At 43.3% G+C, this 15,258-nt stretch overlaps 1 protein-coding gene across 1 annotated transcript in view; it reads left to right on the top strand.

The window, feature by feature from the left end:
- The first annotated feature begins 1,621 nt into the window (after nucleotides 1-1,621).
- The window catches only part of ST6GAL1 (ST6 beta-galactoside alpha-2,6-sialyltransferase 1), a 158,941-nt gene continuing 145,304 nt past the window's right edge, over nucleotides 1,622-15,258 (top strand). Inside the window, exon 1 of the mRNA XM_073895909.1 lies at nucleotides 1,622-1,640. The gene's annotated coding sequence lies outside the window, so the exon portion shown is untranslated. The remainder of the gene's footprint in view (nucleotides 1,641-15,258) is intronic.

Below are 15,258 nucleotides of genomic sequence, written 5' to 3'. Positions count from 1 at the left end.
CTTCCTAATTATGGGTGCCCTGGGGCTACAATTACAGATAAAGAGCATTTCCAAAACTTAAGTTCTTCCTGCTTCCTTCTCCAATGCCTTGCTGGCAAACTTCCTGGCTGTCAGATCCTGCCCAGGAGCAAGAGGTAAGCTGGAAGGTGCAGGCCTGACCCAAAGCCCCGCAGCCCTAAAGCTGGAGGGGAGTGAGGGGCGGCTGTCTAGACCGGCTGCGAGGGCAGCCCTCAGCTCTGTCAGACTCTGCCTCAGTGCCAGAGGGGCCTCATGCGTGGTCACACCCTGCCTGCACAGCCTGTGACGAGGGACTGAGTGAAGTGAGGGACCTCTGTGCCCCATCTGAGGTCCAACGAAGTCCTCACTGCAGAGCCACCCACCAGGTTCGTGGAGATTTTGCGTTGCGCTTGCCCTTGTTCCCGAGCCTGGTCCAGCCTCCTCTGTCTTCCTTCTATAGGAGTTAATCCCCAATAAAGAAGAGTGCACCCTCCCACTCCATTACAGTGTCCACTAGAAAACCCAAGCTGTGATGAAGGGTCAGAGGATGAGGGGTAGGCCCAGCTGCAGACACAGACAGAAGAAGGTTCATGGCCAGGGGAGCCCATCCGTTGGCTTTAGTGCCCTTCTTGGAGGAAGGAGTGTTCTAACTGGTGGGCAGAGCCCAGATATGCCAGCAGGGCCTGAGCCCCCAAGGCCTGTCCCTCCCACATCTTTACTCTGTAAGGGCCATTCCTCTTCCCATCACTCTGAGCGCACACTCTTGCCCTCTCTGTCCGGATTCATTTTGTGGGCTCCTAATTTCCGAACCCCCAGCAGATAGATTGCTCTGAAACCTCTATCTGATCAGGCTAGCCCCTTGCACAAAACTCCTCAAAGGCTCTCCATCCACCTCAGCCTCAGGATCTCGTGAATTAGCAGTGGCTTGAGGTCTGGCCGGGTTTGCCTCTGTCGGCTCATCTAGTGGAGCTCTGAGCTCAGCCTGCACCTCCCCCGCTGCCCCCTGGGCTGAGGGGGCTTCCCTGTTGCGTCAGGCTCCGGGGCCCGCAACTGAGGACGGCAGGGAGTGGCACCCTCCCCTTGTAAAGAAGGCCACCTGTGTAGGCACAGCCACCTCCTGGGGCCAGCTGAGAGGTGGGAGGACCAGCTCCACCACCCCAGCGATCACCACAATCCCCTACACACTCACCCAAGCCTGAGGAGGAGGGGGGCGTGGGGAGATGGGGGGATTGTCAAAGGCAAACAGCGGAGTATCCCTGCTCGTGATGGGGAGGGTCAAGTGGACACGCCTTGCGGGCACCTGGCCTTGGAGGGCTGAGTGTGGGGCCAGGTCACCCATCAGAGGGCCAGGCTCTGGGTGTGAGCAGCGGGGGGCGGGGGGTAGTGGAGGTGTTGAGCAAGCTCCCATCTGGTATCCCTCAGAAGAGTTCTCATATGAGTCCATGGCTGACTTAGCACTTGGACATCTGCCACACAGAGGACAGTATCAGCCCGTGTTAACCAGAGAGACAGCTGCCACCGCAGAGAGGGTTAAGACCCTGGTGGGTTAGGCAGAGCGACATTTCCTCTTCTCCCTCTCCAGCCGGGCCGCCCCTCGTTGGAAGTGCTGCCCATCGTCACAACCTCAGCTCCAGCCTGTAGAGGTGAGTTTGAGGTTTTAAACTACCTTTTAATAAACCGGAAGGGAGGATTAAAACACCGTGGCTGATGACAGTGATTGAAGAAGAAAACAATTTTGTGTTTATGTCCCACTGAATCCTCTTTTAGAATCTTGCCACCTTCCTTAAACTCGGACTAGACCACCTGCTGCCTCCTAAGCACTCCAGAAAAGAGTAGGGATATTGGGCTGGAGCCACCTCTGCTCTGTCCCTCCAACCCACAGACTTTGACAGACCACGGACCCTGTCATTTTCCCATCCTTTCTGTCCCAGCGTGACAGCGATTGGTTAAGTATGTTCCATCTGGCAGGCAGAATTTTAAATTCTCAATGTGTGTTAACTCATGCTGTCTTCGTAAACAACTCTTTAAGGTATATGCTACTGCTCTCTATATTTCTAGAAGAGGAAGTTAAGGCACAGAGAAGTTAAGTAGCTTGTCGATCCCTTATTTAGGGTCTCAGCACCTGCGGCTAGAACAAAATGCCATAGTCTGGGTGACTTAAACAACATATGTTTCTTTCTCATCGTTCTGAGGCTAGGAAGTCCAGGATCAAGGTATTGATTCGGTGTCCGGTGAGAACCTGCTTTGGTTTGCAGACAACTGTTTTCTCATTGTATCTTCACATGGTGCAAGGACAGATAGGGGGAGAGAGAGAGAAGCAAACTCCCTGGTCTCTTCTTTAAAAAGCACTAATCCCATTCAAGAGGGCTCTACCCTTACTCATGTAATTATCTCCCAAAGGCCCATCCCCAAATACGATCACAATCGGGATTGGAGGGGGTTAGAGTTTCTGGGTATGACTTTTGGGAGGTCACAAACATTCAGTCCCTATCCCTTAAGCAAATGCCAACAGTAAGACTTGAATCAGATAGTTTGGTTCAAAAGCCCTCCCGGGCTTGCCTTCTATACCCCACTGTCTCCTGAGCTCTAGAAAATCCTATCCTCTGGACTTCTTGGGGAATCTCATACTATTGTTTATACTTCCCTTCTCTGAATTTTGAACTTCTGCTTCTCCTCTGGTCTTTTTCTCACCCACCATAAACTAGGACTCTTGTCACTTCTGCCTGACCTCCAGCTGGTTACTTAAGAGCGGACCATACCAGCTGCCTCCTCAATCTGCCTTCTTCCTCTAGAACTGCTCTCAGCTGGTCAGTAATGACCCTGTTGAGTATCTCTAGAGTTTTTGCTGCTATTGACCCCTTCCCTTGTTGAAAATTCTGCCTTGCTTGCTTCCTATGACATCCTTCCCTGCAAAGTTTCTCTCCCCACTTCCCCCATACTCTTTTTCTGACCCAGACTGGTTTCTAGCTGGCTCTCCCACTATGCCTTAATGTTGGTATAACCCTAGAGTCCATCCTGAGCACTCTTCTCAGGGAAATTCTCTCCTTTCATAGAGGTGTTCTAGTAGTGTTCCTCAGGCAACCTACACTCCACACTTCCAAGACTGAAACATCTTCTCTCCTTTAGAGCCTATTCTTGTCATAATCCCCATCAGGAGAATAGTTCTGGAACGAGACCAAGACTGCTCTCTTGATCTCCACCAAACATTAGCTAAATCTTACTGTTTTTACCTTGTAAACTAGTAAAATTTTGGGCCTCTGGATTCTTGTAGACTCTTAAAAATCATCCAGGATCCCCCAAAGCTTCTATCTATATGAGCTATATTTAAAGATGTTTTTATGCTATTAGAAACTAAAAGAAAAATGTTGAAATATTTATTGAAAATAATAGACCCATCGCATATTAACATGAATAAAATGTTTTATGAAAATAATTCCATTTCCAAAGCAAAAAAGAGAGAGAAGAGTTGCATTGTTTTATCTTTTTGCAAATCTCCTTAATGACTGGCTTAATAGAAAACAGGTGGATTATCATAGCCGTTTCTGCATATTCAGTCTGCTGCAATATATTATTTTGGTTGAACTCTGTGGAGAAAATCCAGCCTTAGACTGATAAGTAGTTGGAAGAGGGAGAGGGGTTTAAGCAGCCTTTTCAACTAATTGTAGATCGTTTCCTTTGATACTACATCAAAGCACAAGTGATGGTTTCTTTAAGGTCAGCTGGGATGTGAATTCTGAGACCTCACACGGAACTCTTTGTACTGTGTTATATTACAATGTATCAGGCTACTTGACACTTTGAATGGCTCTCTTACAGGCATGATTTTATGATATTATACGTTGGGCTTTTGGAAATCCTGGTTCACTGCCTTATGAATATCTTTCAAATGCTGACATACTTTCCTCTACAGTATCAAATAGCGACATGTGGTGTTACCCTCATTGTGTAAGTCTCCTAGGGCTGCTGTAACAAAGTACCACCCACCGTGTGGCTTAAAATGACAGAAACTCATTCTCTCCTATTTCTGGAGGCTAGAGGTTTGAAGTTAAGGTTTTGGCAGGGTTGGTTTTTTTCTTGAGGCACTGAGGGCGAGTCTCTTTCATGCCCATCTCCCAGCTTTTGGTAGCTGGTAGCAATCCTTGACATTTCTTGACTTAACCTCAATGTCTACCCCATCTTTACATGGCCCCATTCCCTGTGTGTGTTTGTGTTTATGTATGCAAAACTTTTTCCTTATAAGAACACAGTGATTGGAGTTATGGCCCACTCTAATCTAGTATGATCTGTTTTAAATTGATTACATTTGCAAAGAGCCTATTTTCAAATAAGGTCACATTTACAGGTACCAGGCGTCAGGACTTCAACATGTCTTTTGGGTGGGACACAGTTCAACCCATAGCTATCACCTCATCTGAAAAATCTTTAAGAACTGGTAAATATAGGGGCACCTGGCTGGCTCAGTCGGCAGAGCATGTGACTCTTGATCTTGGTGTTGAGAGTTCGAGCCCCACATTGGGTATAGACCTTAAAAAAAAAAAAAAAAAAAAAGAAATTGGTAAGTACAGTGGTGGGCAAAAGTTTTCCATTTCTAATTTTTTTAATTTTTAATTTTATTTTTAAGATTTATTTATTTGTTTTTAGAGAGAGAGCACGCACAGGGGAGAGGGGCAGAGACAGGGGCAGAGGGAGAGGGAGAGAATCTCAAGCAGACTCCTTGCTGAGTGCAGAGCCAGATGTGGGGCTCAATCTCACGACCCTAAGATCACGACCTGAGCAGAAACCGAGAGTTGGATGCTTTAACCAACTGTGCCAATCAAGGCACCCCCCCAAATTCTAATTTTTTTAAAAAGATTTTATTTTTAAGTGATCTCTACACCTAGAGAGTTCAAGGGGCTTGAACTCACAACCCTGAGATCAAGAGTCACATGTTCTACTGACTGAGCCAGCCAGGCACCCCTCAAATTCTACTTTTTGCTTGAAAATTCAGATTTCATTACTGGTAACAAATACAACTAGTAAAAAATACCACAACAAAACCAAGAAAAAGTTGTTTTCCTTCAAGTGGCAGATTCAACTTGTTCATTTTGAAGAAAATGTCTCCTAAATATTCAGGGGTGAATAACCTTAATCGGTTCTTTTCCCCCCCTTAGGTGAAAATGGGGTTCCATGAGAAAAGTGGTCGGTGCAGCTCATAACTCACTTGCAAATGTATTTCTCTTTGAGACAACAATTGTATTTCTCTCTGTGACTGGGATGCTTATGTATCCCTCCTACATCATACAGTGTATTAAATAGGGGGGTATTCAAGGCCAAGATTTAATGAAATTAATCATTTTTATTCCTTCATCAAGGACATTTTGAAGAGGAATTGACTTTTTTTCCCCCCTAGGAATGGATGGTTGTGAAAGATGCAAGACTATTAGTGGACTTCAGTGTCTTCTGAATTGTGCTAAGGCACCAGCAGTTTTACCCCTCATTGCTTTTGCACTGTTAGTACAAATGTCAACACAGTTGAAAAAGCCAAATATTGCCTTCATAGTACTGCAAAAATAGTTTTGACCTTGCAGCCCACCTGAAAGAGTTTCAAGGACCCCTAGTGGTCTGTGGAGCACATTTTGAGAACCGCTGTCCTAATCAGTTCTCCACCGAGAGTCTGTCTCTGCCTTAGGGCCCATCAGTTCTTAGGAGGACAATTGCAATAAGCAGAACCAGTTGTCCATCTCCAGAGTCGTTCCTTCCAACCAGTTCTCCCCATAGCAGCCAGTGGGCTCTCAGAAAGGCATATGTTCTTGGGACACTCTGCTGCTTCAAACAAACCCTTCAGTGGGTCCCCATTGACTTTTAAGTGCCACTCCTTAGCATAGGGTGGCACGGGAGGTAATCTCAGATCTAACAGTGACTTACCTTTCCTACCTCTTCCCCAGCTGCATTTCCACATGACATTCAATCCAACCACACCAGTTGTTTTAATCCATCATGCTTTCTCTTGCCTGAAATGCCCTACTCTTCTCCCCTCTTACCTGGCTAAGCCTTACTCTTTAAAAGTCAACTTTCTATTCCGTCTTCCAGGAAGACTTCCTTGACTACCTTTTTGAATTAGCAGGATTTTCTCCTCTATGTTTCCATACCATCATGTACTCAGTTCTATTATAACATTTCTAATAATGTAGTATCAGTGAATAATAGTAACTACTATTATTATAATCACAAATACCTATTTCCTACTTATATTTGCTGTACTTGATGTCTGGCGCTTTAAACGCACCATAATTTCTAGCATATGCAGCTATTATGCACATTAAGATTTGGAGTTCTTTAACCACACCCAGGGTATAGGAGGTAAGATAACAAAAGTGGGTAAGTGTATGGTTCTTTTTTTTTTTTTTAAGGATTTTTTTTTTAAATCTATTATAGAGAGAGAGAGCACGAGAGAGCACAAGCTGGGGGAGGGGCAGAGGGAGAGGGAGAAGCAGACTCCCCGCTGAGCAGGGAGCTCCACGCAGGGCTCCATCCCAGGACCCCGGGATCAAGATCTGAGCTGAAGATAGATGCTTAACTGACTGAGACACTCAGGCACCCCAAGTGCATGGTTCTTATTTTTTTTAAATATTGTATTTATTTATTTGAGAGAGAGAGAGAGAGAAGAAGAGCAAGAGGGAGGGGCAGAGGGAGAAGCAGGCTCCCCACTGAGTAGGCAGCTCCACAAGTCTTGATCCCAGGACCCTGATTGGATCCCAGGACCCTGAGATCATGACCTGAGCCGAAGGCAGATGCTTAACTGACTGAGCCACCCACACGCTCTAAGTGCATGGTTCTTAAAGTGTATGAGACTTGAGTTCACATCGCAGCTTTAAGCTATGTGAACGTAAACAAGTTTCTCATTTTCTTTTCTCAAAAATATTTGTTTTTACCAAGGTGATATATGTTATACAGAAAAGTACAAGTGAGAAAGCAATAAATGACCCCTAAATCCCACCATTCATAAATAAAATTATTATTTGTAAGCATGATTATAGATATTTCCAAGTGGATCAGAATGTTAGGATGATACATCAATAAACAAAAATTTCTAGCCAGAGGATGATATTCCATATTCTATTGTTTGGAAGTAGAAAAATACAACAACAACAACAAACTAGTGAAATTCAAGGGATTGCTGAAATTCAGATAAATGATTCTTTACCAGAAGGGACATTGGGATATGGGTAGTTCCTTTAAACCCCTCTTAGAGCAGGACCCTCGCCGGCGCCCAGCAAGCTGTGCGTACCGACCCACGCAGGCACCGTGCTTGGATGCACGCAGTTCATTTAGACAAATAGAAGCTAAATGTCTCATTCTGGCTGCTTCGCGTGCTCACTGAGCACTAAGTACAAGAGCTGGGGAGCCAGACTGTTGGGATTTGAATTCTGATTCCATGATTTGTTAGCTTTGGGTGATTAGCTAACTTCTCTGTGTTTTATTTCCTCTTTTGTAAAATGAGGCCAGTAATAGACTGTACTTAATGGGGTTACAGACAGGATTAAATAAATTAATCTGTAAAGAATTTAGGGCAATAAGCATACAGTAAATGTCAATAAATGGTTGCTATTATTCCTTGTTCTTTGGCTCCTGGCTAGGATGGGTGGCAGGGGGAAGGATGATAAAAACCATTAAAAGTTGGAGTTACTATACTTTTAAAACCATCATATTTTGATTTTAGATCCCACCAACTAATGGTTTGCTAGAAGATAGGAGACTAGCACCTTTGCACTTCTTCCCACATCTTTCTCCCCTCCTATCAGTTTTTGCTTGTCAATATTACTTCTTTGTAAAGGTTATAACCATTCTGTTCCATCACTTCCCCGTTATTTAACTTTGCCTATATTTAAATGGATTTCATGCTCACCACCAGGGGTTTTGCCCCTACATTTTTATTTCGGAGTTGTTTTATGCTGATTCAACTCTTGATCAGGTAGAGCTTGTGTGTTCAAGAAGGGCTTGTGCATGCCTGCTACATTCCTTGAGTTCTTGCTCATTTGAGAATGTGTGCCTTTTGCATTTCTACTTGAATGACATTTTTATGGGATGGAATATATTGGGGTCACTTTTTCCCATGGAACTTGGCAGACAGTACTCCACGGTCCTCTTCCATTGAACACTGCAGTGGAAAATCTGATTTTTCACCCTTCTAGGTGATTGGATTTTTTTTCCCTGGATGTCTAAAGAATTCTTTTTTTCCCCTAATCTTTCTTTTTTTTTAATTTTTTATTGTTATGTTAATCACCATACATTACATCATTGGTTTTTGATGTAGTGTTCCATGATTCATTGTTTGTGCATAACACCCAGTGCTCCACACAGAATGTGCCCTCTTTAATACCCATCACCAGGCTAACCCATCCCCCAACCCTCCTCCCCTCTAGAACCCTCAGTTTGTTTCTCAGAGTCCATCGTCTCTCATGATTCGTCTCCCCCTCTGACTTACTCCCCTTCATTCTTCCCCTCCTGCTATCTTCTTTTTCTTTTTTCTTAACATATGTTGTATTATTTGTTTCAGAGGTACAGATCTGTGATTCAACAGTCTTGCACAATTCACAGCGCTCACCATGGCACATACCCTACCCATTGTCTACCACCCAGCCACCCCATCCCTCCCACCGCCCACCACTCCAGCAACCCTCAGTTTGTTTCCTGAGATTAAGAATTCCTCATATCAGTGAGGTCATATGATACATGGCTTTCTCTGATTGACTTATTTCACTCAGCATAACACCCTCCAGTTCCATCCACGTCGTGGCAAAGGGCAAGATCTCATTCCTTTTGATGGCTGCATAATATTCCACTGTGTATATATACCACCTCTTCTTTATCCATTCATCGGTCGATGGACATCTTGGCTCTTTCCACAGTTTGGCTATTGTGGACATTGCTGCTATAAACATCGGGGTGCACGTACCCCTTCGGATCCCTACATTTGTATCTTTGGGGTAAATACCCAGTAGTGCAATTGCTGGATCGTATGGTAGCTCTATTTTCAACTGTTTGAGGAACCTCCATACTGTATTCCAGAGTGGTGGCACCAGCTTGCATTCCCACCAACAGTGTAGGAGGGTTCCCCTTTCTCCGCATCCCCGCCAACATCTGTCGTTTCCTGACTTGTTAATTTTAGCCATTCTGACGGGTGTGAGGTGGTATCTCATTGAGGTTTTGATTTGGAGTTCCCTGATGCCCAGCGATGTTGAGCACTTTTTCATGTGTCTGTTGGCCATTTGGATGTCTTCTTTGGAAAAAGGTCTGTTCATGTCTTCTGCCCATTTCTTGATTGGATTATTTGTTCTTTGGGTGTTGAGTTTGATAAGTTCTTTATAGATTTTGGATACTAGCCCTTTATCTGAGATGTCCTTTGCAAATATTTTCTCCCATTCTGTCAGTTGTCTTTTGGTTTTGTGGACTGTTTCTTTTGCTGTGCAAAAGCTTTTGATCTTGATGAAATCCCAATAGTTCATTTTTGCCCTTGTTTCCCTTGCCTTTGGCGATGTTTCTAGGAAGAAGTTGCTGCAGCTGAGGTCGAAGAGGTTGCTACCTGTGTTCTCCTTTAGGATGTTGATGGACTCCTGTCTCACGTTTAGGTCTTTCAACCATTTGGAATCTATTTTTGTGTGTGGTGTAAGGAAATGGTCCAGTTTCATTCTTCTGCAGGTGGCTGTCCAATTTTCCCAACACCATTTGTTGAAGAGACTGTCTTATTTCCATTGGACATTCTTTCCTGCTTTGTCAAAGATGAGTTGACCATAGAGTTGGGGGTCCATTTCTGGGCTTTCTATTCTGTTCCACTGATCTATGTGTCTGTTTTTGTGCCAGTACCATACTGTCTTGATGATGACAGCTTTGTAATAGAGCTTGGAGTCCGGAATTGTGATGCCGCCAGCTTTGCTTTTCTTTTTCAATATTCCCCTGGCTATGCGGGGTCTCTTCTTGTTCCATATAAATTTTAGGATTATTTGTTCCATTTCTTTGAAAAAAGTGGATGGTATTTTGATGGGGATTGCATTGAATGTGTAGATGGCTCTAGGTAGCATTGACATCTTCACAATGTTTGTTCTTCCAATCCATGAGCATGGAACGTTTTTCCATTTCTTTGTATCTTCCTCAATTTCTTTCATGAGTATTTTATAGTTTTCTGAGTACCGATCCTTTGCCTCTTTGGTTAAATTTATTCCTAGGTATCTTATGGTTTGGGGTGCAATTGTAAATGGGATCGACTCCTTGATTTGTCTCTCTTCTGTCTTGTTGTTGGTGTATAGGAATGCCACTGATTTCTGTGCATTGATTTTATATCCTGCTACTTTACTGAATTCCTGTATGAGTGTTAGCAGTTTTGGGGTGGAGTCTTTTGGGTTTTCCACATACAGTATCACATCATCTGCAAAGAGTGAGAGTTTCACTTCCTCTTTGCTGATTTGGATGCTTTGATTTCTTTTTGTTGTATGATTGCTGTGGCTAGGACTTCTAATACTATGTTGAATAGCAGTGGTGAGAGTGGACATCCCTGCCGCATTCCTGACCGTAGGGGAAAAGCTCTCAGCTTTTCCCCATTGAGAATGATATTCGCTGTAGGTTTTTCATAGATGGCTTTTATGATATTGAGGTATGTACCCTCTATCCCTATACTCTGAAGAGTTTTGATCAAGAAAGGATGCTGTACTTTGTCAAATGCTTCTTCTGCATCTATTGAGAGGATCGTATGATTCTTGTTCTTTCCTTTGTTAATATATTGTATCACGTTGATTGATTTGCAGATGTTGAACCAGCCTTGCAGCCCAGGGATAAATCCCACTTGGTTGTGGTGAATAATCCTCTTAATGTACTGTTGAATCCTATTGGCTAGTATTTTGGTGAGAATTTTTGCATCCATGTTCATCAAGGATATTGGTCTATAATTCTCCTTTTTGATGGGGTCTTTGTCTGGTTTTGGGATCAAGGTAATGGTGGCCTCATAAAATGAGTTTGGACGTTTTCCTTCCATTTCTGTTTTTTGCAACAGTTTCAGGAGAACAGGTATTAATTCTTCTTGAAATGTCTGATAGAATTCCCCTGGGAAGCCATCTGGCCCTGGGCTTTTGTTTCTTGGGAGATTTTTGATGACTGCTTCAATTTCCTTAGTGGTTATAGGTCTGTTCAGGTGTTCTCTTTCTTCCTGGTTCAATTTTGGTAGTTGATACATCTCTAGGAATGCACCCATTTCTTCCAGGTTATCTAATTTGCTGGCATAGAGTTGCTCATAATATGTTCTTATAATTGTTTGTATTTCTTTGGTGTGGGTTGTGATCTCTCCCCTTTCATTCATGATTTTGTTGATTTGGGTCATTTCTCTTTTCTTTTTGATAAGTCTGGCCAGGGGTTTATCAATCTTGTTAATTCTTTCAAAGAACCAGCTCCTAGTTCCGTTGATCTGTTCTGCTGTTCTTTTGGTTTCTATTTCATTGATTTCTGCTCTGATCTTTATGATTTCTCTTCTCTTGCTGGGTGTAGGCTTTATTTGCTGTTTTTTCTCCAGCTCCTTTAGGTGTAGGGTTAGGTTGTGTATTTGAGACCTTTCTTGTTTCTTGAGAAAGGCTTGTATTGCTATATACTTTCCTCTCAGGACTGCCTTTGCTGTATCCCAAAGATTTTGAACAGTTGTATTTTCATTTTCATTGGTTTCCATGAATTTTTTAAATTCTTCTTTTATTTCCTGGTTGACCCATTCATTCTTTAGTAGGATGCTCTTTAGCCTCCATGTATTTGAGTTCTTTCCAACTTTCCTCTTGTGATTGAGTTCTAGTTTCAAGGCATTGTGGTCTGAAAATATGCAGGGAATAATCCCAATCTTTTGGTAGCGGTTGAGACCTGATTTGTGACCTAGGATGTGATCAATTCTGGAGAATGTCCCATGGGCACTAGAGAAGAATGTGTATTCCGTTGCTTTGGGATGGAATGTTCTGAATATATCTGTGAAGTCCATTTGGTCCAGTGTGTCATTTAAAGTCTTTATTTCCTTGTTGATCTTTTGCTTAGATGATCTGTCCATTTCAGTCAGGGGTGTATTAAAGTCCCCCAATTTATTGTATTGTTGTCAATGTGTTTCTTTGCTTTTGTTATTAATTGCCTTATATAATTGGCTGCTCCCATGTTAGGGGCATAGATATTTACAGTTGTTAGATCTTCTTGTTGGATAGACCCTTTAAGTAGGATATAGTGTCTTTCTTCATCTCTTATTCCAGTCTTTGTTTTAAAATCTAATTTGTCTGATGTAAGGATTGCCACCCCAGCCTTCTTTTGGTGTCCATTAGCATGGTAAATGGTTTTCCACCCCCTCACTTTCAATCTGGGGGTGTCTTTGGGTCTAAAATGAGTCTCCTGCAGACAGCATATCGATGGGTCTTGTTTTTTAATCCAATCTGATAGCTTGTGTCTTTTGATTGGGCCATTGAGCCCATTTACATTCAGGGTAACTATTGAAAGGTATGAATTTAGTGCCATTGTATTGCCTGTAAGGTGACTGTTACTGTATATTGTCTGTGTTCCTTTCTGATCTATGCTGCTTTTAGGCTCTCTCTTTGCTTAGAGGACCCCTTTCAATATTTCCTGTAGGGATGGTTTCGTGTTTGCAAATTCCTTTAGTTTTTGTTTGTCCTGGAAGCTTTTTATCTCTCCTTCTATTTTCAATGACAGCCTAGCTGGATATAGTATTCTTGGCTGCATATTTTTCTCGTTTAGTGCTCTGAAGATATCATGCCAGTCCTTTTTGGCCTGCCAGGTCTCTGTGGATAGGTCTGATGCCAATCTAATATTTCTACCATTGTAGGTTACATATCTCTTCTCCTGAGCTGCTTTCAGGATTTTCTCTTTGTCTGTGAGACTCGTAAGTTTTACTATCAGATGTCGGGGTGTTGACCTATTTTTATGGATTTTGAGAGGGGTTCTCTGTGCCTCCTGGATTTTGATGCCTGTTTCCTTCCCCACGTTAGGGAAGTTCTCTGCTATTATTTGCTCCAATATACCTTCTGCCCCTCTCTCTCTTTCTTCTTCTTCTGGGATCCCAATTATTCTAATGTTGTTTCGTCTTATCGTATCGCTTATCTCTCGAATTCTGCCCTCGTGATCCTGTAGTTGTTTCTCTCTTTTTCTCAGCCTCTTTATTTTGCATCATTTGGTCTTCTATATCACTGATTCTCTCTTCTGCCTCATCTATCCTAGCAGTTAGTGCCCCCATTTTTGATTGCACCTCATTAATAGCCTTTTTGATTTCAACTTGATTAGATTTTAGTCATTTTATTTCTCCAGAAAGGGTTTCTCTAATAACTTCCACACTTTTATCAAGCCCAGCTAGTATCTTTAAAGTCATGATTCTGAACTCTAGGTCCAACATCGTACTAATGTCCGTACTGAGTAGGTCCCTGGCTGACGGTACTACCTCTTGTTCTTTTTGCTGAGGTGATTTTTTTCGTCTTGTCATTTTGTCCAGAGGAGAATAGATGAATGAGAGAAGAAAATGCTAACAGGTTAACAACGTCCCCAACGAATATACTCTATACAAATCAGAAAAGACCTGAAACCAGGGGAAAAGAAAGGGAAAGAAAGAAAAAAGAAAGAGAAAAGAAAGAAAAAAAGAAAGAAAGAAAAAGATAAAAACAAAAACAGAACAATACAAAAAAAACAAAATATGATCAAATATGATCAGGCTAGTGTATAGATCAGTGCCACACACTAGATTTTGGGCATATTTTGGTCTGTTAGAAAAAAGTGCCTCCTAAAATTTTAAAGGAAGAAAGGCTTATATATGTACAAAATAAGGGTTGATATAATGAAGGGATGGAAGATGACTGTAAAGATGAAAAGTATAAAAGATTTTATAAACGGAATTGATAAGTTGTTTGAAAAAAGAAAAAAGATTTAAAAAAAAAAAAGAAAAAATAAAGGGAGAGAATGTGATCAGGCAGGAGAATAGAACAAAGCCATACACTAGTGATATAGGGTATATTTCGATCTGTTAGAAGAAACTGTATCTCAAAATTTTAAAGAGAGAACAACTTATATATATATGCCAAAAATAAGGGTAACTACTGTGAAGGGATAAAATATGACTCTCAAATTGAAAAATAAAAAATGTTTTTTTAAAAAAGCGATTGATAAGATGGTGGTTGAAAAAGGGAAAAAGAAAAATTAAAAAAAAAAAGTTAAAAAAATTAACTTTGAAAAACTAATGAATCATGGTTAAAAAAAAAAAAGCCATGAATTTTATGTGCCGTATTCCCCTAGCGCTGGAGTTCTCCCGTTCTTCTTGATCGGTAAACTTGGTCTTGGCTTGCTGGCTGTTCGTGCTGATCTTCTGGGGGAGGGGCCTGTTGCTGTGGTTCCCAAATGTCTTTGACGGAGGCGGAATTGCCCTGCCCTTGTGAGTCTGGGCTAAGCAAGCTGCTCCGATTTGCTCACAGGAGCTTTTGTTCCCTGCAAGCTCTCGGTACAGCTTTGGAGGACCAGGGTGAAAATGGTGGCCTCCCAATCTCCACCCGGAGGAGCTGAGAACTCGGGGCCCCACTCCTCAGTGAGCCCCCAGAGAAAATCAGTCACTCCCATCTCCCCGGTCTCCGGCCGCACTCCGTGCTCACCTGGCCTGTGACTGAGCGTTTCTATCTCTGGCACCCGACCCCGTGTGGAGTCTCCAAACCCAGCAGATCCCTGCAGTGCGCTCCCGCGCCACTCCTCCCTGGGAAGGAAGGGGAGTCTCCCCGGCTCTGCCACTTGTTGGGTCCCTGCTGGAGGAGCAGTGGCCCGACTGGGCCGCGGATCACAGTTTATGGCAACCCTGAGCTGAGAGCCCGCGCCTCGGCTCCGTCTCTGCAGCCGGCTTCCCCGCTCCAATACCTGGGAGCTCTGCCGCACTCAGGCACCCCCGGTCTTTCTGTGACCCTGAGGGTCCTGAGACCACACTGTCCCGCGAGGGTTCCACCCCCCGCTTAGCCACTGGAGCGACGTCCCTCATCGGAGCCGACTTCTAAAAGTTCCGATTTTGTGCTCCGCGGCTCTATCACTTGCCAGAAGCGGCCGACGGAGGCCTCCTCCCCCGCCGTCTATCCTCCCGAATATCGCCTCGGATTCACTTCTCCGCACCACCTACCTTCCAGAAAGTGGTCGCTTTTCTGTTCAGAGAGTTGTTGCTACTCTCTTCTTCGGTCTCCTGTTGAGTTCGTACGTGTTAAGAATGGTTTGATCCCTATTCAGCTGAATTCCTGAGACCAG

This window comes from Callorhinus ursinus, unplaced genomic scaffold, assembly GCF_003265705.2.
Source record: "Callorhinus ursinus isolate GAN/ISIS: 27379988/994484 unplaced genomic scaffold, GSC_fseal_2.0 scaffold1, whole genome shotgun sequence".
NCBI lineage: Eukaryota > Metazoa > Chordata > Mammalia > Carnivora > Otariidae > Callorhinus > Callorhinus ursinus.
Note: the sequence above shows the minus strand (reverse complement) of the source record. Positions and strands in the feature narration are given on the sequence as shown.